Consider the following 24,137-nt stretch of genomic DNA (forward strand, 5'->3'; position numbering starts at 1 on the left):
TCAGCTGGGAAAACTACTCATGTACTAACTCATTTGCTCAATGCTTTCTGGAATTCATAAATTCCAATGCCCTGGATCAGCTTGTCCATACCCCCACCAGGGGCAGCAATATCCTGGACCTGGTCATTACCAATATGGGCAACCGATGTTGCACGCCAGAGGTCAACTCCTTGCTGGTCAGATCCGACCACAAGCTAATCACCCTAGACATCAATATCCCTCCCCCACCCTCCATTAAGGAAACCACCTAAAAAATATCTCCAAAGCCAATTTCATGCTTCTTAAAACAAAAGTGGCAAACTTCATGACACCCACACAGACAGAAAATAGAGGTATGACTGCTGAATCCTATACAAATGCACTATATAAGCACATACACAAGTGCATGCATCATGCCATCCCCAACAGAACCAAGACGCTAGCCTCCAAAAAAAGGAAGCCCATCTGGTGGTCCCCTGCCATAAACAAACTCTACAACAGAAGGAATAAGCTGTTGCAAAAAAGAGTAAAATCCCTTGATTGCAGGAACTCCCTGGTCAGCCTCACTAAGAAGCTGAGATCCCTCATAAAATCCTCCAAACCTAGTAATGAAAATAGAATTGCCACTGATTCTAAAGACAACCACAAAGAATTCTACAGCTATCTCAATGGTGACACTCAGATCTGCTCTTAGCTACAGCACTAGATATACAGAACCAACTGATATTGCCAACATCCTGGCAGATAGGTTCAGTGCAAACTTCACCCCCACTCACCCCCCAAAGGGCTCATCACTATACCGGAAGAATGCAAAACCCCTGTAATCATGGCTGCACAAGTAAAGACTGAACTCTCCAAAGCCAAGAACACAGCATCCATGGGACCTGACAACATCCCAGGCAGTGTTCTGCATGAACTACAGAATGAACTGGCACCCCACCTAAGGACCATGTTCAATCATAACCTCACTTCAGGCTTTTATCCCACTCCACAAAAGGGGGCGCCACCATGGACCCCGGGAACTACTGCCCCATTAGCCTGATGAGCCTAGTCTGCAAGGCCATGGAACGTATTATCTTGGAGCTTATAAACTAGGATATAGGTAACCTCCAAACTCTGGACCCCACTCAGTTTGGGTTTGTAAAAGGTAGGTCATGTCTCCTAAACCTGATTGATTTCTTTGAAGCAGTCACCAGAGCCGTGGATGAGGGTAAGGTGGTGCACACAGCCTACCTTGACCTCGCCAAGGCTTTCAACACCATCCCCCACTCTGAAATTATAGATAGACTCACTAGACTGGGCATAAATTCCTATGTCACGAGATGGGTGGCCAACTGGCTTACTGACAGAACCCACACAGTGAAAGCAGCCAACTCCAAATCCAACTTCAAACCAGTGACAAGTGGAGTACCATAGGGCTCAGTCCTGGGTCCTCTCCTTTTTGGCATCTACTTCTCAGAAGTCCAGGTTAATAGAGCAGGTCGTAGGCTAACAAAGTTCACAGACGACTGCAAACTAGGTGCCATAATAGAATCACCTAATGATGTCGACATTTTACAAAGGGGCCTCACTGAGACTAATGCTTGTTGTCAAAGTCATGGCCTCAAGCTCAATGCCAAGAAGTGCATTGTCATCCCCTTTGGGAAAAACACTGTACCCATGAACTACCACATAGGCAGTAGCCTACTAAACACTGAAAGTGTGATAAGAGACCTTGGGACACAGGTGGAGAGTAGTCTCTCCTTTGATAATCATATCACCAGAGAAGTCAGGAAATCTTTCTACATGGCCCACCTCATCACAAAGGGGTTCACCTCCAGAAAAAAAGAGGTAATTGCTCCTCTTTACTCATCCCTCATCAGACCCATTATAGAGTATAATGCCCCATTTGACATGTACCTCGCAAAACATCTACAACAACTAGAAAGGCCACAAAAATATCTCACTAAGAGGATTACCGGCCTCAAACAGATGCCATATGCAGACCGTCTCAAAAAACTCCAGCTCTACTCCATCGCTTATCGCCTACTCAGAGGCGACCTCTGCCTAACATACAAAGCCATGTCAAACCCAGATCTGTTGGACATGCTACATTTAAAGAAACCCTAATCCCTCCAAGCCGCATGCTCTAGGGACCTAAACCTTGCCAACACAATAAACAGAACATGCTGGAGGGATAGATTCCTGTCCCAGAGACTTCCCATGCTCTGGAACAGAGTACCCATTCATGCCAAGCAAAGCTCCTCATTAGCCCTCTTTAAGAAAAATTTCAACAATTGGATGAAAAATAGGAAATTCACCCTGGGGATCACTTCTGTGGCTCTGCTAGACAGGGGCACAGGAAAATAGCTTTCTTGGGTGGCGAATGCCAGGGAACTTTTTTGGCTAGGCTTATATAGGCCCCAGGGCTGATAGCCTAGTACCTACCTATGAAACTATAAACCTAAGACTTCCCCCATAATAGGCTCCATTGAGATTTGAACCTACACATAGGCAAACAACATTTTTTATTATTCAATTGCTTAATCATTTGATATAATGGATATCATAATTCTTTTAATGTTGCAAAAGTCTATATTATGGAATAATGACAAAATGCATACATAGTATAAAACTAATAAGTCATCACACTTGAATTTAATTTTCAGAGTTTGCAAGATACCATTTTTCTATTCTTTAAACAAATAATTAGCCAATAAAGGAGTTAGAGCACAACCTTGGGGTTCAAGTCTATACATGTAAATCATGTAGGAAGGCAATCAATAACTCCATATGTAGTGCTAACCCTACAGTCATATGATAGTATAAGGATTACAGATCCACACTTCTTGTGCCTACAACATGTGTTTACAAGATTCACACATAACTCATCCATGATGAATTGCATTGGTCTTACAGCCATTAAACTTATGAAAGAAGAAATGGATTAGAAAAGAATGATGTAAAAGTTAAATATTGGAGTTTACTAATGTATGTATTACTCAGCATTCACACAAACAGAAATATATTGTCTGATGTTTCTAGAAGCTTTGCAGATAATGGAGAGGTGGGTATTCATCAGCGGCTTAAGCACTATAGGGATCAGCGTCCTAAGCGCTATAGGCATCAATGCACCATGACATAAGCATCAATGCACCACGGCCATGCTAGATGTGTAAAAATCTGTACTATAGAATATACAAAACAGCTATAGATCTTCCATATGTAATACACAGTAATTAATGACTTACTGACAATAATTTCTGAAAATGTGGGATTTGAACCAACATATAAGCAAGTAACATTCACTTTGCCAAATTGGTTAACCAGTTGAGCTAAGGGAAATCAAACCTTGATAGATGTTTGAAAAGCAGATATTATGGAATAGAAATAATAATAGTATGTCTGAAGTCCGTTTAAATATACAGGCATAATTGACAGACCTGCATAATTTTTACATTGTCCCAGTATAGTTGTAGATAGCTTCAGAGTGCTTCAACATGAAATTGTTAACTTTAATAATTCAAACACATTATTCTTCTATGTATTATTGATAAAGATAATCATTGAAACACAATGCATCACATAAACACATATGCTCACTACATACATTTATGATAAGGTAGGTGTTAAGCTGTGGCATACGTAAACTTACTGTAGGCATGGTAGCTGGCTTTGGACCTCTGAGACCCCCTGGTGAGGATCCTCTGCATCCCTCCAATACGGGTCATCATAGTGGTGGCTATGCTGCATGCCAGCCCAGTAGATCCCAGTTCATTTGCTGTGTTCCATCGCAATCTAGTTCCAGATGTCAATCATTGCAATGTTCCCGAGATGTGCTCATATCCTCTGCTCATGTACAGCATAGACAGTGAGCATCTGTATCATCTCCTTGTTTGCCCAGTTCAGTGCATGTACTTTTTAAATCCTTCTCTTGGTCAACATCCTTGGTATATTTCTGGAACTCTTCTATCATATGCCTTCCAAAAAATGCTAAGTGAGATTCCTTTCAGTTTGCTGGTGGCAATGGTATGACAGGACTATGTATTACTATTACATTTTAAAGTTGGCACATATAAGATGGTGGCAGGCTATTGGAGGGCTTTGGGCACATGTTACAGATATTCCTCTTTATTGATACCTATTGGGCAGATGTATTGAGCACTGTACAACAGAAGTCATGTATATGTCTCCATATCCTGCTAGGGTCATCCATAGTTGTGTGCCTGTGCCTCCTGTTATGACTGTGGAGTATACTCACATGTTCTTCATGTGAAATTTTAACCTACATATACATCTTTGCAAGACATGAGCTATAAAGCTTCGGCCACAGACAGACCTGGTAAGGTTGTTTATATTGTTGCTACATTGCAGCACTGTTTAACAAATATGTGATCTATCATAATAATGTTGGCTTGTTCCCTATACAGGTATTTGCACTCTGTGTGCACTGTTTGTCACATAGCTCCATATCCATTTGGTGTGTGCCTCTACCTCCTGTTATGATTCTAGAATATACTCGCATGTTGTTTGTGTGCTATTTTATAATACAGGTTCCACTATACTTCAGATGATCCAGTCCCCGACCAGGAGGATGCACCTGTTAAGGCAATCTAAATGGTTGCTACTGTTCATTATTGATAATTACATATGTGCTCTTCATGACAAATGCAGTCTTGTTCACCTGCATAGGATATGTGCAATCAGAACATCACTATCGCCCACCCAGTATGTGTATATCTTATTTGCTGTGCATTATACATCAGGTGAAATGCTATACAATGCATTGTATATGCTTACTATTGAGTTGTGTATACTTATATTTTTACATTATAGTGTCAGTTCATCCCTCACCATTGGTGTTGGAGTGAGAGGAAGACATGTCAAGTAGGTTTTCATAGTGTATTAATATTATCTGTCATATGTAATTGATAAGTAGCTGACATGGTATGTCTCTGTTATACAGGGTCCCTGAACCACTCACAGCCATGACAACCTGGTACATCCATATCATCATGGGCACTGTGGTTATATAGTTCTATGAATTTCAGTACTATGCTATATCATTTGACTTCTGTGAATGTATATATGTGTCATCAGACTCTTTTTACAACATGTCTACTACTTACCTCCACAGATAGCCCATTCACTGATCCTGTTGCTAGATGTTATGTACCTCACTCTGATAGTATGGAAAATGGCAGATGGTCCACTGCATTGGGCTCCTTGACCACTCCAGAAGGGACAAACATGTGGTTCATGGTGCCACCTTTGATAAGGAGGATAATCTGACTGGCCATTCTGACGATGTGTCGATATCAAATGATGATAACGATGATGACTGTGACCTGCTGTCCAATGTAGAGTCTGGTAATGATCATGATGATGTATGGTAATTCTCATTTCTTTATCTGTCCCACAGTGTGCCTTCTACCACCCATCTCAGGCACCTCATTTCCATCACCTCTAGCTTCCTGAACTGCTCTGCCTTTACTGCCCAGACTCTTCCCTACAACAAATTGATACTGTCCACCAATCTACATATAGGAGTACAGCTGATGTGCATGGATGTGTGTCAGAGGGTGTCTGCCTACTATTACAGGCAAATGAATGGTCATAGTGATATCATGGCTCTCACCTGCATGTGCTTGCACATGCCACTGATCATGTAGAACACCAGCTGTGTGTGTTACTTGAAAATTAGGTATGCAGACATGCAGAAGTCATGGCAGCACTGGTTCCACAGCATAACAGTGTGTTATCTGTTACACACACACTGTTGAAAGACTTGTTACTGTGGTGCTACAGCAGCGTCATAGTACAAACTGGCTGCTTTGTGCCCTAACTGTTCTGAGCAGATTTGGTCTAGTGAAGAGAAGCAAACTGCCTCTCATAAGACCCACACATGGCCCTTGGACATCAATGTCTGTGCAGCAACATGTATGCCATCTGCTGTTGGTCACCCAACTGTGAGCCCAACAGTCACATCCAGACAGACACAGCACACTATTGTTCCTACTTACACTCTGTCCCACAATGATAGTGTCACAACATCCAGCTCTTCAGTACAGCATCGTGGCCGAGTGTTTCTGGATGTGGCAGGGGCAGCCAGGACAATACAGTTAGCCATCAGCATCAGAGCCTAATACCCCATTAGTGTAACAATGACAGTTGATCCAATGTGTGCCCTGATGTGTTATTCTGACTCTGTGGTAATGAGGATCACTGTGCTGACCACCGAATAATCAATCTATAGGTGTTTTTCAAATGCCTGATGCCACAGGATATTTCTTATAATTTTTCTGACCGAGGTGACTAACTTCCAGTTGTAATATGTAGCACTTATTTAGCATTAGTATGTGTTAGTACAGATATTGACAACAGTAATGTGACAATCTCCATGCTTCTATGTTTGCATCTCTTGCTATTTGACATATAGCACATATTTACACGATTACCAGCATGTTACCTTAGTTATCCAGCACTGATTGGTACACTGCACATTTCCTTATTGTGGAAAAAGAAATACAGCCAACAGCCAAAGGTCACCCAGTATATAAATAAAATCAAGCAGCAGAAAAGACTAAGCTTCCACCAAAGTTGATAAAACAAGAACTTTAATGGAAAGGATAAGTGCTTTCTCACATAGTGCTTCATTAGATCCATAAAAAAGCAACACAGGTGTATATATTTTTACAATAAAACAATAACTAATCAGCTAATCAAGAAACAGCAACAATTACTGATGTATACTTTGCTTCTTTAAAATAGGTTTTAATGGTACAGCAGCATTAATTCCTGGCAGTTTATCTGCCTGCAATCTCACAATCCATTTAGCCTCAATATTCTCTAACTTATTGTTATAATCACCCTTTCTTTTACTAACATGTACTAACTGTAAAACACTAAACACAAAAGAATGCCCAGGTGCAGAAGAAATATGTTTAGCCAAGGCATTAAGAACATTCATTCGCCTAATATCACCTGCATGCTGCAGAATATGCTCTTTCAACATTCTGACAGTTTTACCTATATAAAAAGGGTCTATTTTATATATTTGAATGCTTAAATGTTCTGAATCACTAAAGATCGAACTTTAGTGATAGAACATTTAAATGTTCGAATATTTTAATAAATTAAAAAAAAAAATAATAATAAAAAAAAAAAAAAAAAACTAAAGGGTGTAAGCAGGGGGGAAAACCCCCTGCACCCCCACACCCCCCACTACTTAAATATACCAACTCCAAGATCAAGTTACAGTGTAGGAAATGGGAAATTTTCCCTTTCTGCACTGTAGCACACTGAAGTATGATCTCGGAGTTGGTATATTTAAGTAATGGGGGTTGTGGGGGTGCATGGGGGCTTGCCCCCCTGCTTACACCCTTTACTTTTTCTTTTTTTTTGTAAATATTCATTTTTAATATATTTGAACATTTAATTGTTCGATCACTAAAATCTGCTCTTTAGTGATTCGAACAATTAAGCGTTCGAATATATAAAATAGACCCTATAAAAATATGTACACAACTTACACCTAGCCAAATAAATCAGTGCTTTCGATCTACAATCAGCATAAAAACATGGTTTAAACAAAAAATCAATTACAGGATGTTGAAACTCTTGTGTGAAATATATAAACCGCAGGCTTTGCAATGCCTGCATGAAAAGGTACCCAAACGTTCAGACAATGATATTTGTACAGGGGCTGATTTATAGCACAGCTGTTTTTTAAGGGAAAGATTATTCTTAAAAGTATAACATGGTTTCTCTCCCACAATTCCCTTAATTTTATCATCTGAAAGTAAAACAGGCCAGAATTTCTTCACAACATCACACACTTAATGTATATTGTTCCCATAGGTCAGGGACAATCTAACATTAGTAGAAGCAGTATCATGTAAATTACCCTTAAAAGAGACATAAGGGCAATCAAAAAAGGTTGGCCTCTATCAGGATGCATAGCAGTGACAAGGGTAAAACTATTCCCTAGAGACTCCTCATTGTACCCTCTAGCAAGTAAATCACTCTTAAGACATAACATAGCTTCTTTATATTGTTCTTCATCTGTGTGTAACCTAGACATCCGTAAATACTGACCTTTGACAATATTTTTAAAAATATGCTTTGGATGCATACTATTAAAGTGTAACAGTGCATTCTTCCTACAAGTTTTCCTATAGAGTAAGGTAGATAAAGTGCCCTCAGTCAATGTAATCTTGGTATCTAAAAATTCAGTACATGTTCATGAATGATTCAAGACAAATCTAAAACAGCTACTAGTAGATTCAAGATACTGCGCAAATCTCAAAAGGTCTGAGTCTAAACCATGCCATAAAATAAAAATATCATCCATGAAACATTTATAATACATAAGATGCCGAGAGAATTCATGGTGCGATAGGACTGCCATGTGCTCCCAGTCAGCCAGCACAAGGTTGGCATAACTGTTAGCGCATGGAGTCCTCATCGCCACACCAATATTTTGTCTATAGACAGCATCATTGAATAAAAAAAAATATTACAAAACACTATTTCCATCAATGCACCTATACAGTCTATCAGTTCTGATGAATAATCAACATTGTCCATTAGATAATTCTTTAAAGACGCTATCCCCATATCATGTAGTATTACTGTGTAAAGCGTCTGCACATCCATGCTGCCAAGAATAGTATCATTAGTAAAAAGACCATGCATCCTTGCAAATTCACCAAAGGTGTTGAGAAAATGCTCAGTATCCTTCAAGACAGCAGTAGCTGTCTCCAAGGGTTTCTTAAGCTGTTTCTCTAAAAAGATGGAAATAAACTCAGGGGCCCATACTCTTCCCGAAACTATCGGACGCAGAGGTGGGTCAGTGAGAGATTTGTGCACCATGGGTAAATCATGTATGACAGGTATCATAGGTTTCAATACTAGCATAAAATCATAAAGCCCCTTATCAATAACTTGCTCCATTAGTAACTCATATAAAAGATTATGTATATTACTAACAATAAGATTCAGCTCATTTTCAGTAATACGCTCATAAGTGGAGTCATTATGAAGCATAGCAGTCATACTCATGTTATACTGAACAGTATCTAGGACCACTGTGGATTCACCTTTATCGACAGGACGTATAGTCAAATTATTATTAGTTGGTAATTCACGTAGCGCTTTAAATTCTTCATGTGTCAGATTATAGAAATTGTTCTTTTTCATGTCACTACTGAGCAACTCTTTTTCTACTATTTTGACAAAAGTTTCAAGTACAGGAGTTAATTGTGGAACAGATGTACTAGTTCGTTTAAAAGCAGCAGACATGCTAGTATGCTCCCCAAATGCTAATTTGAGAGCTATATTACGTACGAACAATTCAATGTCAGGTATTACATCTGCTAATGAAACTGGTTGTGAAGGCACAAAGCTGAGACCTCTGTCAAAAACACTTACTTGTTCAGGTGTCAAAGAAAATGAGGATAAATTATACACTAACGTTGAACTCTCTGTTGCTCTCCTCTATAGCTGGATCATTCTCTAAGGACGGTTTCTGCCTCTTCTGTCCCAGACTGTAGCTCTGCCCCCTGTTCAGCATCTGCAGTAGTCTGAAAGGGGCCAGGAAGTTTAAAAAAAATTATCAAGAAGTACGGCATTGCTATCTTTAGGTCTCGCCTCAGTCAAAATATCAGGTGAAGTAGAATTGTTAACAGCAGAAACAATAGCAGTACGAGCCGCATTAGAACTCTCACTAGAAGCCGGAGTGATCACAGCATTATCCGAGCCAGTCACTATCTGCATACTTGAAGTAGAAGGAAGTTGTGGCTGTTCAGCCCCAAATGATTGAATTTGATTAGCAGATGCATTAACTGTCCATTCGGACCCACGAGGCCACACAAATATGTTGCCTTTCTTAAAATATGACATGTCTCTTGCTAACTTTCTTTTCTTAATAATTTGTTGCCTAGCATCATAGGCTAACACATTAAGCAATACATTATCTATTTCAGCTAAATAGAGCAGCTCAGAGTATTTAGCATATAGTTCATTCTGCATTTTTTCTAGTTTCAAAATCAGTTCTCTTTCTTGCGGAGCAAAAAACTCATTGAGGAGCATCATATAATTGAAACTCAATTCAACATTAAGTAATTGCCAACGTTTTAGCAAGACAGGGTATGTACTGCCATAAGTGGGCATGTGGAGGACCCGAAAACCCCTGGGTATGACTTTATGATGTAGGCAAGCCTCCATATGAAGGGGTTGCCACTGCATATGCTTTAATTTATATAATTCATTCTCAAAGTCTTTCAACAACTGTTAACAGCATGTTACCTTAGTCATCAGGCACTGATTGCTGCACTACACATTTCCTTATTGTCTGCCATTCCCACATGTACAGGTATGTCTCTGCATGCATACCTGTGTTACATAGGTCTATATAATTTTATCAAAAAACCTAAACATCGAATACCTTTTTGTCGAACACTATCCGTCGAACTCTTAATCCATCGAACGATCGTTTAAGCACAATTTTCCCAAGGGAAAACAAGCAGTGGGCCATCATCAGGAATTTGCCCTTTTCTACACTGTAGTGTGATCTGGGAGTTGGTACATTTAGATAGGGGAAGTGGGGGTGAAGCCCCCCCCCCACCTAGATGGGTTTTAAAATGTGCAGTTTTTGGGACTCTTGCTTGGTTTGCCAAGCATTTCTTCTCCTGGGAAAAATTTCACTTAAACAATCATTCAATGGATTAATTGTTTGATGGCTAGGGTTCAACAAAAAGGTATTCAATGTTTAGGTTTTTCAATAAAGTGATATAGACCCATGTTACTTATGGCATTTTAATATTGCACTGCACATGCCTCACCCACTGCACTTACTACACTTCTGTGGACCAGTTTCCATTTTGTTTCCACATGCTGATATGCATTTCTCAAGTTTGCCTTCCTATATCCCCCTGATCACACACACACACACACACACACACACACACACACACACACACACACACACACACACACATGTTGACATTCATATGGCCGAGACCATATGATCGACATTCAAAATGTCGACCATAGAAGAAAAAAATAAAAAACACAAAAAAACTTACCTTCACACTGCTACGCTCCCCTGCACCCCACATGGTGGGCTCCACCTCCCACCCCCCGGAACTTAAATATAACAACTCCGAGATGCACTACAGTGTGGAAGATGGAAATGTTTCCATTCTGCACTGTACAGAGATGCCTGTTCCACATGGTCGACATTTCAAATGTCAATCATATGGTCTTAGCCATATGAATGTCGACATTCTGAAATGTCGACAATGTGAAGGGAACACATATTCATATATATATATATATATATATATATATATATATATATATATATATATATATATATATATATATATATATATATATATATATATATATGTGTGTGTGTGTGTGTGTGTGCGTGTATGTAAATATACATACCTATATTGCTGTATCCCAAACATTGTTGCATGTTCCATGACTGAAGTGTTCTCTCTGTCATTGATGCTGTGCATGATTGAACATATTCTTACCTCTAACTGGGTCATGTTGCAGCAATAGCCTGTGTATCAAAGCATTACCTTACGTATGATATTCTATGTCAAGCATGGAATGTGAGTCTTTTGTGGAATTTTTCCTTTTGACAGTCCTAGGGATATTTATCATTACTTATGCTAATGTATGCTGTTTATTGTGTTGTACCACACTGTTAGACATCACACATTGCTATGTGGGATGCATCAGTGTTAGTGTGTGACCCCTTCTTTTAGGTAACGTTTGTGCTGATACATTCCCATACACTGCATGGGCCTATATTTTTTGTGGTACTGGTTATTTTGTAGCTACCTTCCAATGTTAGTTATCTGTATGATGATATCCTACTTGTACAACAGCACCTTTTATTGTGCACACCTGCTGTATACCACATATTTTTAATTGTGGCCCTCTTTAGTGATGTACCTTGCAGAGAAACTTCCTGTGGTGATGTTTTCTCTGTATACATCCAGATGGGTTCCTTGGTGAGTGTTGTGTATATAGTCTTACGGGTATATCCTGTGTTTCTGTTGTGTATCATATTCAATGTGGACAACTAATGGTTTCTTCCATTTAGTTATTCTCTGTGCTGCTGTTTGTGGCAGTACTGTGTGAACATAACTATTCAGCCTGTGTATGTTCGTATGTGTGGCTTGTTGTCTGAGCTTGGACATATGGATTCTTTTTTAGTGTGAGATCATGAACAGTCAGGATTGAGGAGTTTACCCTTTTCCCCACTGTAGAGTGATCTAGTAGTTGGTGTATATAACTAGCAGAGGGTGTGTGTGTGTGTGTGTGTGTGTGTGTGTGTGTGTGTGTGTGTGTGTGTGTGTGTGTGTGTGTGTGGGTGTGTGTGTGTGTGTGTGTATGTTGTGAAGGTTGCAGGTGTTTTTTTATTTACAATTTTTTTAAGATTGACCAGTTTTTGTCGATCATTTACATGTTGATTATATTAGTCATGTCATGTAGAAATCCAGGGATGTAAAGGATATCAGGTCATATATAACTGTTTATTATTTCAACTATAATGCATTCCATAATCTTGGAAATAATACCACTGAGACCAGTAGGCCTATAATTCCAAATGAGAGCAGGGGGATCAGCTTTATGCAAGGCTACCACAATTGCCATTCTCCAAACATCAGGGACACAACCAGTGGAGAGACTCAGGTCGAAGAGATGATGGAGGGTTTTGATAAGTGGGACTTTACAGTTCTCATCAGACCTCCAAAGATATTGTCAGTACCACTGGAAGTAATATAGATTTTTTTAATTTTGGAAGTTACCAGAAAGACATGATTCAAACTGATTTTAAGGGGGTGCGGGAGCAGAGAGGAGGGTTGGTGGAATACAGTTAGAAGAGATGTTGCCTATAAGAATATGAGCAACGTTTATGGGGTCTGGCAAGGAGGTGCTATTGCAGAGAAATTGAGTTAGAATGGTTGGCTACTGTAAGCTTTTAACATGAAGAAGAATGTATTTTGAATTTATTAAGCAGTCTTGAGAAGGTTTGAAGGAAAGATTCCACCTAAATAGCTAAAAAGCATTATGCACATCATAACTAAATTCAAGCTGCACAAACATAAGTTCTAAAATATCTTTCAAAATGAACAATCTGAAAATCTAGAAAGTACACAGAACAAAAGAAGTTCAGTATATAAGACATATTACCAACTGGTTACACTAACAATACACTTAAAGGCGCTCAACCAGTAGTATTTATTCCAAAAAGTAAAAGAGTTAAGTGCTTTCATCCAAAAAACAGGACTTCATCAGAACTAGTAACAAGATTCGAACAGTCCTTTTAAAGGAGTACAAGTCACATGCACAGAGTCTTAAAGGCACAATGTCACTGCCACATAGCCGATAAAGGAAAGGTTTGCAAGTATCTGATACACTTAAACAACTTATTTGAAAGTTAAAATAACTTGATTTCATGAAATATATAAGGCTTTTAAAACCTTTAAACCTTTCTGTGAATGAGAGATTAACTTGTAACTAAAGTTCAGTGTTAACTAAACAACCTATAAGAGCTGCCACACATTGGCAGCTCTAAGTTAAAGCACACCACTAATGATGACAAAATCATTTAACCTGGGTGCTTCCAAGATTACAAAACTGTAAACCACCAGTGAGGTAGTTTGTAGTATGTCTTTATAATGCATTAGTGTCACTCCGAATGGGTGCAAACTCCCTCAAAAATGTTAGTGATAATAATAAATACTAACCAGGTAGACCCTAGGATAACTTTATTACAATATGAAAAGAAAACATTCAAGACAGATTTGCAAATATTGAAACTCTTTCAAGAAATGTATATGGAGAGCTATGATGCTCCTAACAGTCAAACTTAAATATTACATCGTGAGGAGTTCCTAAACCATTTTACTTGTCCAAAACTTAATGCAGTAAAAACAAAAAAAAAAAAAAAAAAACATTTCTTAAGGCTCCCTTCATACAACAGGAATTGCTACAAGTAATTAATAAAGTGAAACTAGGGAAAACACCTGGCCTGGATGGGTACAGGGCAGACATTTAGAGAACTTTTACCCATAAATTATCAACCATTCTTCCGAAAATATTCAATTATATTAGACAACACAGTATTACGGACCTATATTTAAATAATTCAAAAACAATTTTTGTTCCAAAAAACATCATGGACAAATCCAATCCTTTTAATTACAGGCCAATCTGACTAATTAATGTGGATATGAAACTTATGTCCACACTGCTAGTAGAGAGACTTAAGAAAGTTTTGCCTAATATTATATCACCTGAACAATTGGATTTTATGAAATAATAGATAAACTTGGGACAACACTTTAACATTAGACTCTATGATTCATCTTCTTAAACACGACAGGTATCCACGGTATGACCTAGTATTGGATGCATGTAAGGCATTTGATAAAGTTAACTTAAGCTTATTGTTTTTAACTTTATCTTACTATAATATTTCAAAAGAGTTTATTGAGATGATAAAAAACTTTATAAAAGTTCTTATACAGCTCTCTACATAAATAAAACAATCTCAGAACATATCAGGATTCTAAATGGGACCAGACAAGGTTACTCCTATCTCTTTATCTTTTTAACTTATATATAGAACCTCTATTTTTATACTTATCCCAGAAAACTTTTCATAATATCCCCAAAAATTTGAATAGTAAGGTAATTCTAGCTGCCTTTGCTGATGACTTGCATGTCTATTTTGAACTCCCAAATACATATTTAAATAAAATTCTTTCATCAATTAAAATGTTTTCTAAAGTTTCAAATTATGAAATAAACTAAATCCCTTATCTTTCCAGTAAACCCATTAAATCATAAGGAAATTTATTTCCTGGACACTGCTTTTAGAGTAGAATACTCATTTAAATACCTAGGTTTAACTTTTGAACAAAACTGCCAATCAGTGATGTAAAATATCCTAATAAAAGCATGGGCAACTATTTTTCAGGACACTCAGAGGTGGAGACAAATGAAACTATCAGTCATTTCTAGAACAGCAATAACTAAAATGAATATTCTCTCTAGCCTACTTTATCAATTGAATGCATTCAGTATGATTGCTCCCCATAATTTCTTTGTTCAAATTTATATGGCATCTGAAATTGACCAGAATCAGTTATGCTAAACTTATATATCCCAAAGAGAAAGGGTAGCTTAGCCTATCAGATTTCTGATTATATTACAACATAATTTGCTCAAGTAGAATTATGCAAATATTGGAACTTAACTCAATAGGTTCATAGATTAGTACTAGGCTAACTGCCCTTGTGGGCCATTTTAAGTCTAGCCAATTGCCCCATGGAAGAATCAAACCCTGTACCTTGTGTTTGTAAGGTAAACACCTTAACCGTTATACCAACCTCCCACCCTATACCAACCTCCCACCCAATAACTCAAGAATGGTCTCCACTCTGGATCAGAATCTGGTGTGAACATATCAAATCAGCAAATATCAATCCAAAAGTCCTTCCTTTTATCAGATTAGATTGTTTTAAGAAACTGAAACTCCACAGCCTTTTAAAACATGAAATTAGAATATTTCAAAATCTGATAGAATTCCAAAATTTAACAAAAACTCTCACTTTGCTACAACCACTACACTTAAACCCAAATATTAAACTGAATAATAACATGATAAATTTAGACAAATATCCGCTTATTAAAAATTGTAGTGTGTGGAATATCTACAAGTACAGAGAGAAACCTCTGCAAGGACTTAAACTAGCTTTAAAACTACATAAAGGATATACTATAATAGTAAGACAAATTAGAGAACTTCTACCCACATTAATAAAAAACCCAGTTATAAACGAATCAGATCTCACTACTAGTACAACAATAATTAAAACCTTATCTTCTAAAAAAAGTCCTTTCTAAAGTCTATAAACTAATCACTTCTATTAAATACCAATCATCTTTGTTATATTTTAATTACGGGAAAGAAATGAGCAAAGATTTTAATGATGATCTGATATCTCAAGCTATTAAGTCTACTCATAAACTGATCCCTTTCAAAAATCTCATTTATACACAACTAATGATTAATAACAATGCACACTTTACTCCAGCTATACTAACGAGTTTTAATCCTAAAATATCTTTGTCCTGTCTATGTTGCTCATTTCTGAAGGCTGATTTGGTGCACATTTTATGGAATTGCAATTTCTCACACAATCTCTAGTGCTCTCTCAACGTAAGGTTAGAAAAAATGAGATATGAAAAATCAACATTGTCTTGGGAGTTTGCTGTTCTCCATATCACTGATTACTGTTACTACGTAGGCAAACATTACATATTTTTACTACTCATTTTGCCTTAGTTAAACTTTATATTACCCAAAACTGGTTAGACCATTCTAAACTTTCTTGGAAAGGCTTCAGAAATATATGTATCCTTTCATAAACTTATAACAAATAATATTAAAAAGCGGTCTTACTATCAGAAATATTGGAACCTTCTCCTTGAACACATATTAAAAGAATAAATTATGTTGGTAAAGAGTTTTGTCTTAACAAAATATGCGTAGCTAAGTGGTTTAATTAAATCTGCTATAATATTATAATAGAAATGTTTATATCAAATTCAGTAGTACTTCCTTCTTGTGACTTTGTAACATAAATTTCTTTGCACCAGCTGTTTTTGTAGCACTTGTATATATTGTACATAGATTTGTTAGAGTAATTGATCTGTTTACCTGTTTTAGGCTTGTTGTATATTCTCTATGATGGTTTTATTTTTATATTGCCTCTATAAATATTGCAACCTACATGATCGATTTCAGATGTATATTGCGTGGAAAAAAAATAAAACATTCTTGTTTTGGCGGTGTTATGTTTATATGTTGTTTTAAGAAAAATCCTCTCACTCTTTCCTACATAAAAAGAAGGACATAAGTTATATTATAAGATTGACTATGTTTTTACTGTTGAAATGTCAAGTAACTTTACCTCTTTTCTGTCTTAATCTTAATTGTTGTGCTCTCCCTTAAAGATCAGTTTGCACTGTTGTCAAATTTCACACTTGTAAGGTATTATCTTCCTTCTAGTAGTGTGATCATATTTTGTCTCTTTCTAAATTCTCCTTGATGTTCTTTCCCATTTTGTATATAAAATCAGGTTGGTTCTCCACTTTTTCTTCCATCTCTAGGTAGTGATTAAATATTTTCTAGCTGTTACTCATAATTCTTTTTATTTCCCTGATTCATTATTATATTTCAAGATCAACGTTTTCTCAACATTCTTAGCTCTGGGAGTTTCAGTTAGGATGCTGTCCAAGTTAGCTTGGATAGCATTTGTCATAAGCTTATTCCTAATTCTGTTACCATCACTTACCCCACACTGAGGTTACCAAAGGTGAGGATCCCTTGAAACAGAAGATGTCGTTAGGTAACGAAAATAAATGATGTGTTCAGAACCAATATTACTAGCTCCAGAGTTTTTTCAAACAATTCTTTGTGCACACAGATGACTTTGCAGTAGGCATAAATACACTCTTGTCTCTGACTATTGATGGGGATAAGCATCCCATTTGTTATATAAGTGGAAAATGCAGCAATGCTGGAAAACATTATTTAGTTATATACAGAGAATACTTTGCTATCATGAGGATCCTCATTACCCTAAAGTACTAGTTATTGGTTAGGAAATTTGTTCTAATCACTGACCATGTCCCCTTTACAATGGGTATACCATCAGAGGGATGGAAAACTGAAATTATCCACAAGGACTTTGACCTTCTAGCCATGCAACTTTAAATTTCAACATTGTCTATGCTGCAAATGGACAGTCTCAACCTCATGTTCCATCTGACCATGCTAGAAGTGGTTATTCTATGACTGGGGAATCATATGACATAGCAACTGTTGAGAATGGGAAACACACTGCCTTTTGTGGCATTATGTCTGCTGTTAGTACATCAGTAAGGGTTAATTTGCTAAAAGGTGTGTTATGGAAAAGAAAATAGAGTTTTCAAGTCTGAACAGGGAGGCACCTTAAACAAAGGCAACACTCCATGAAACTAATAAGGAGATGCTGTATGTAGGAGTAAATCAATGCTACTGTCTCTTGAGGGAGTTAGATTCCTGACCTCTGGGTCTAGAGAGGGTTTTGAAGATAAGTCTCACAGATGCTACATGTGAGGGATGAAGGCAGTCCAGATGGTGTCCCCTAAACCTGAAAAAGGGATAAGAGCTGTTATCCAGTGAAGGAGAAACTAATGGAGTTACATTTTTTTCTGTCTGTTAAAGTATGTTGAGGGGATAGGACTAGTCTGTTATTGCAATCACAGCAAATTATTGCTTTATATAGAAAAACAGGCATATATGTATGTATATATATATATATATTTATATATATATATATATATATATATATATATATATGTGTATATACAGAGAGAGAGAGAGAGATAATCCATATGCATATACAGATACACAAATGCACACATACACCACACCCATACACATACACACAAATGTATGTATATCTATATCTCTCTCTCTCTCTCTATATATATATATATATATATATATATATATATATATATATCTACACACACACACACACACACACACACACACACACACACACACTCACACACACACACACACACACTCATGCACACACTGATCTCTGTGTATCTTAACAATGGCAACCACTGTTTATCTTTTCAAAATAATAACATTTAATTACTTCATTGGAAATTTTTCACTTTGAAATGTTTTTATAGCAGCATTATTGTCTGTTTCCTCCAAGGTATCCATCAATGTCACATAACTGCTGAAAACATTATTCTTCTAATAGTGATAGCTGTGGACATATGTTTTACAAATGTCATGCATTACTGTACTCTCATTACAAATACAGCATTCTATATATAAGGTTTTGGACTCCTTTCAGAGTAGCTGAACAGTTTAAATTGTTCTGCACTCTAAGCCCAGCAACAGTACCTAAGCAATAAAACTATATTACTTCAGCGTTGCATATATGTGCCTTACTCATTTTTTCTGTAAACAAAAAGCATGGTTATCATGCCTACTGTTTTCCATTTTACACAACTTTTTTTGCCATACTTTCCATTGCCCATTCAAAGGACGCTTATATACAAACTGGTTCATAGATACAAATTAGCATGGAATTATGACTGGAAGAACATGTCAGAAGAATCTGATATGCATTTATTTGGCCCCAAGACCTCTAATCATTTGCTTTACCAGATAACTGCTTCCACCGAGCACCAGCTATCCTGAGAGAAACTTCAGAGGGAACCAGCTACTTGATGGTTCGATTAGTCTTTTGCCCCTATACCCAGGTGGGATGACCGATTTGCACATCAGGACCACTACGAACATCCACCAGAGTTTCCTCTGGCTTCGCCCTGCCCAGGCATAGTTCAACATCATTTGGGTCCCACCAGGTACACTCATGCTCCACCTTCCTGACGGGATGGGTGAGACAGGCCGGTGGTGTGCCTCCTGTGCAGGGTGGGGGATTCCCGCCTCAGCTGATGCACAGCAGCCCTCACTTTCATTGTGCCATGGGATCTCCTGCCCACGCTTGGACTTGCACACCTGTTAGACTCCTTGGTCTGTGTTTCAAGATGGGTAGGGTGGCTCACCAATGTTGCTGTGGACCCCGGGCACTCGAGGTGAGCCCACCGGCCCAGCAGCAGGTCATGGTCAGGCCACACTGAGGACAGTCCAGCCCAGTCAACAGTCCTGCCAGGAGCCCCTGGCCCCTGCCAAAAGTGCAGGGGTGGGTGCAGTGGCGGTCATCTTCCATGACCCCGGGGCATGGTAAGGATTGATGCTGCAGGCTGTAGCACTCCCCTCTGGGGAGAGGAATCACCTTTTGTGCAGCCTTCCTGGCCAACCCAGAGCCAGTCGCAGTGCACCACCACAGAGGAAGTGCCCCCAACACAGTGGCCGGCACCCCTGGGGACTGTCCTATAACCCCCAGAGGGGAAGGGGGATCTGCCATGCCCGGGCAGCCGACATGGTCACCAAGTTGAATCCTCCGGTTGGACCGTGCGGACCCAATCCAATGATTGGTGAATTCTGCTTCACAATGATAGGAAGGGCCAACATCAAAGAATCAAAAAGCAACATCGTGGTGAACACTTGGCCGCCACAAGTCAGTTATCTCTGTGGTAACTTTTCTGACACCTCCTGCTTAAAACCCAAAAAGCGAGAAGGATTGTGAGGCCCCGCTTTCACAGTCTGTATTCATACTGAAAATCAAGATCAAGCGAGCTTTTGCCTTTCTGCTCCACAGGAGGTTTCTGTCCTCCCTGAGCTCACCTTAGGACACCTGTGTTACTCTTTGACAGGTGTACTACCCCAGTCAAACTTCACACCTGATACTGTTCCCAGAGTGGGTCGTGCCTGGATGCCTGGGTTTCGGGTGTTTGGAGCCAGAAGCGAGAGCCCCAGTGGGGCTCACCCCCCGCCTCACTGGGTAAGTGAAAAAATGATAACGATATCACTGTGTTACAAGGGAGGAGGATGGAGTAACATATAAAAACAGTGTGCCATGATTTCAGCAACGTTTTGTGTGCCGTGATTTCAGCAACGTTTTGTGTGCCATGATTTCAGCAACGTTTTGTGTGCCATGATTTCAGCAACGTTTTTCACATGATCCCATTCAAGGCTGATGGCAAACCTGAGGGGTTAGTTAAGAAGAAAAAGTTGATGCTGTGAGTAGAAGACTATCTGTCAGATAGAACACATAGGGAGACTGTCACTGAGAACTATCAGTGGCAAAAGGAAGTTATCAGTGGAGTGCAGTGAATGTCAGTGATAGGAGATAGCCGTTTTCAATGCTGATGTATAAAACATGACCAAAGACTTAAGAATAAAAAGCAGATTATATGCAAATGATATGAAATGATGTTTGGGTAGAGACAACAGTGTGAGAGTGTGCAAGAATATGCTAGATAAATTGGTAAAGCATTAGCAACTGTGCCTTAGTGTAAAAGCTGTATGGTCCTGCATCTTAGGATAAGTAGTATAAGAAAAGCTTGCTTGGGATAAATGATTTAAGAACAGTTTACCAGGCAATGGCCATCAGATCGGGCAGCAGGGACAGAGTTGATCACACTTTCGTAGCTTAACTATCAGATTACTATGAGAGGAAGATGTTATATGCCTACAAAAATGGATCTATATTGCCAAAGCAGAGCATCTACAAGTAGCAGAGACAAGCATGCAACAAAAAAAAGGAAATGGCAAGGAGTCACTTGGACCACTGCAGAAGGCCTAGGGATGTTTTTAATAAAGGAAATAGGCTGAGCCACAATGGCACACAGAAGGGTAACAGGAATACTGAAGAAGACAGAAAAATAGGATTACTATGGGAGGAACAATAAATCTGGGATGTTTGAACATAATAAACGAGGGTGAAGTTGAACATTTTAGCTAAGAAAAAAGGAAAAGAGGGGGCAGAAGTAAGCAAGCTAGCAAATGCAAATTTACAGTTCAAGTCAGGTATGGGTTGTTATTTCTGCAGAGAGTGTAGCAGACTTCTTAAATGATCTACCTATAGGGATGACAAAGCATGATATAAAAAAATGGCTTCAAATGGTGTTGGAACATAGTGCGGAGGGAGAAGGGTAGCTAAACTTACTTAATGAGGGTCTATATTTTATGTTCAAAGTTTGAAAACCTTGAACATTAAATAATCAAATTTAAATGTTCGAAGTTTCAAACATCAAACATATAATAATAAAAAAAAAAACAACAAACAAATGGAACTTACCTGACTAGAGAAGGCAGGGGGCCAAGCCCCCCTGCACCCCCCACACCCCCCACTGTTTAAGTATACCAACTCCGAGACTGCACTATAGTGCGGTAAAGGAAAGATTTCCCTTATTGCACTGTAGTGCAGTTTCAGAGTTGGTATATTTAAAGAGCGGGGGGTGTGGGGAGCACATCCCCCATGTGGTGGGTGCAGGCTACCCCCCCTGCCTACAGCCATTAGTTTTGGGTTTTTTTTTTTTTACATATGTTCCAAGTTTTATAACTTCGAACATTTAATTTCGATATTTTAATGTTCGAAGTTATAAAACTTTGAACATATGATATAGACCCCTTAGTAATTAGCAACTAGAAGTACCTAGCGATGGGCAGCTACAACTATCTAGCTGCATTTTGCTGGCTGACTAAACAGGGAAGTAGTTTCCTACCGATGGCTCATTATATTTATTTTTTGATTCCTAGATACATTGTTGGCTTTTCTGTGTATTGTATGTCTGTGTAACAGTTCCTCCCTTTGTGCATATTCTCATTTTTTCTCACAGTGCAGCACTGTATAGCTCCATAACATGTGATATCTTTCTATATAGTGTTTTATAGCTTTAGATCTGCATGAATATTGGACTGGTGTTTCATAAAACTTAGACATGCTATACTTTTTGTGTCTGGTGGCTTAGGGTGGTACATTTCTTGTCTTATCTTGACCTGTATACTTAGCACTTTCAATACGTTATTCCAGTTTTTCTTCTCATCACTCCCCTTATTCCTGAAAGTCAGGGCAGTGCTTGCATTGTGCTCCAATGAGCTTACATGTATCCTGCTCAAAACATGATTCCAATACTGAAAGCAGTAAAAGCGTGTTGTTAATGTCACAGGGATTAATGATATTAAAATATAGAAATGATGCTGTATCCTTATGAACAGCAGTATTCAAGGTATTAAAATTATACAACCGTTGCTGCTGGTTTAAAATGTGAGGAGGGTGGTATACCTACAAAAAGAGACTGATGCATAAAGAAACTCAAGTAACCCAAATCAAACACTCTAGTCAGAAAAGAAGGAAGGATATTAAACACTGAGAAGCAGTATATTCATGCTTTGTGAGGGCACTCATGAAGCACATCCCTGTCACAATGATCATGTGACTATAAATACAGTCTACTATGGTAACACATCCCTTCCCATGAAACAGAATTCAATAGTGGGCGTATGGAATATGAAAGGAAAAGAAAGGGAGTAATAGAGGGGAAAAAAGAAAGTTCTAAGTATAAATGTTACATATTTGCAAATATGACATAGAATTGATCATGTTTTCATTTACAGCAACATATGGCGAACATTTCACATAAATTAAATGGTTTGGAAACTAGAATTGTTATACCCAATAACACAAAAATACTAGCATATTATCAATAGAACATATTGACTTCACAATGAATGACTTGGGTAAAAATTACCTATACACAGGACATAAATGAATGCATTAAATTTCAGTATGATAACAGGAATAAGTGGAACCTATAAGTCTGACTAGCCTCATATGTAAGGCTATGGAAAGGATAATCATGGACCTGATTAACAATGACTTAGGAGATCTCCAGATTCTAGAACCAACTCAGTTCAACCCAGTCAAGGGCAGGTCTTTCCTGCTCAGTCTGGTGAACTTCTTTGAGAAGGTCACCAAGCCACAGATGAGGGTAAGACATTGCATAGCACCTGCCTTAACCTGGCAAAGGCATTTGACACAATACCCCACTTGGGTATTCTAGATAAACTCACAAAGTTGGGCATCAACCTCTACATCATCAGATGGATGTAAAAATTAAAAATAAAAATACAAAAATAGCTCATTGTTTATCTATTCATTTAAATTTGTTTACTGTGGTAGAATACTGATTAAGCAATGGCCAGTTGCAAGCTTAGCCTGGGTTGCATCTAAATGTAACAAAACACTGTATAATAGCATACGAGTGGCATTGATTAACACTGATGAGTAAGCATAGAAAATCTGACAAACAATATATACATAGAAGATCTAACAAACCAAATACAGTCATACTGTATAATAGAAAAGGGAGAACATAGTTAAAGTCAGATAAGAAGAAGAGGTGAACATATGGGCAATAGTACGTAGATTGGAAAAGATACAAGAGATCAGAAAGATGAAGGAGAGCTCTAGATTATTTGTAGTGGGTTTAGATCAATAATGGTGTGGTAAGATGGATGTGTGAGTTAATTAGGTGGACCATGTATGTCAGAAGTAAACTTAGAAATCTTGGTTAGGTAACATGTCCTTTAGAGCAACAGTTTAGATCAATGCATAACTCCATAAAGTAGTTTGAAAATATCTCCGAACTAAAACTGAGCC

Source organism: Protopterus annectens, chromosome 11.part0 (assembly GCF_019279795.1).
Source record: "Protopterus annectens isolate FY-2018-M chromosome 11.part0, PAN1.0, whole genome shotgun sequence".
Classification (NCBI taxonomy): Eukaryota; Metazoa; Chordata; order Ceratodontiformes; family Protopteridae; genus Protopterus; species Protopterus annectens.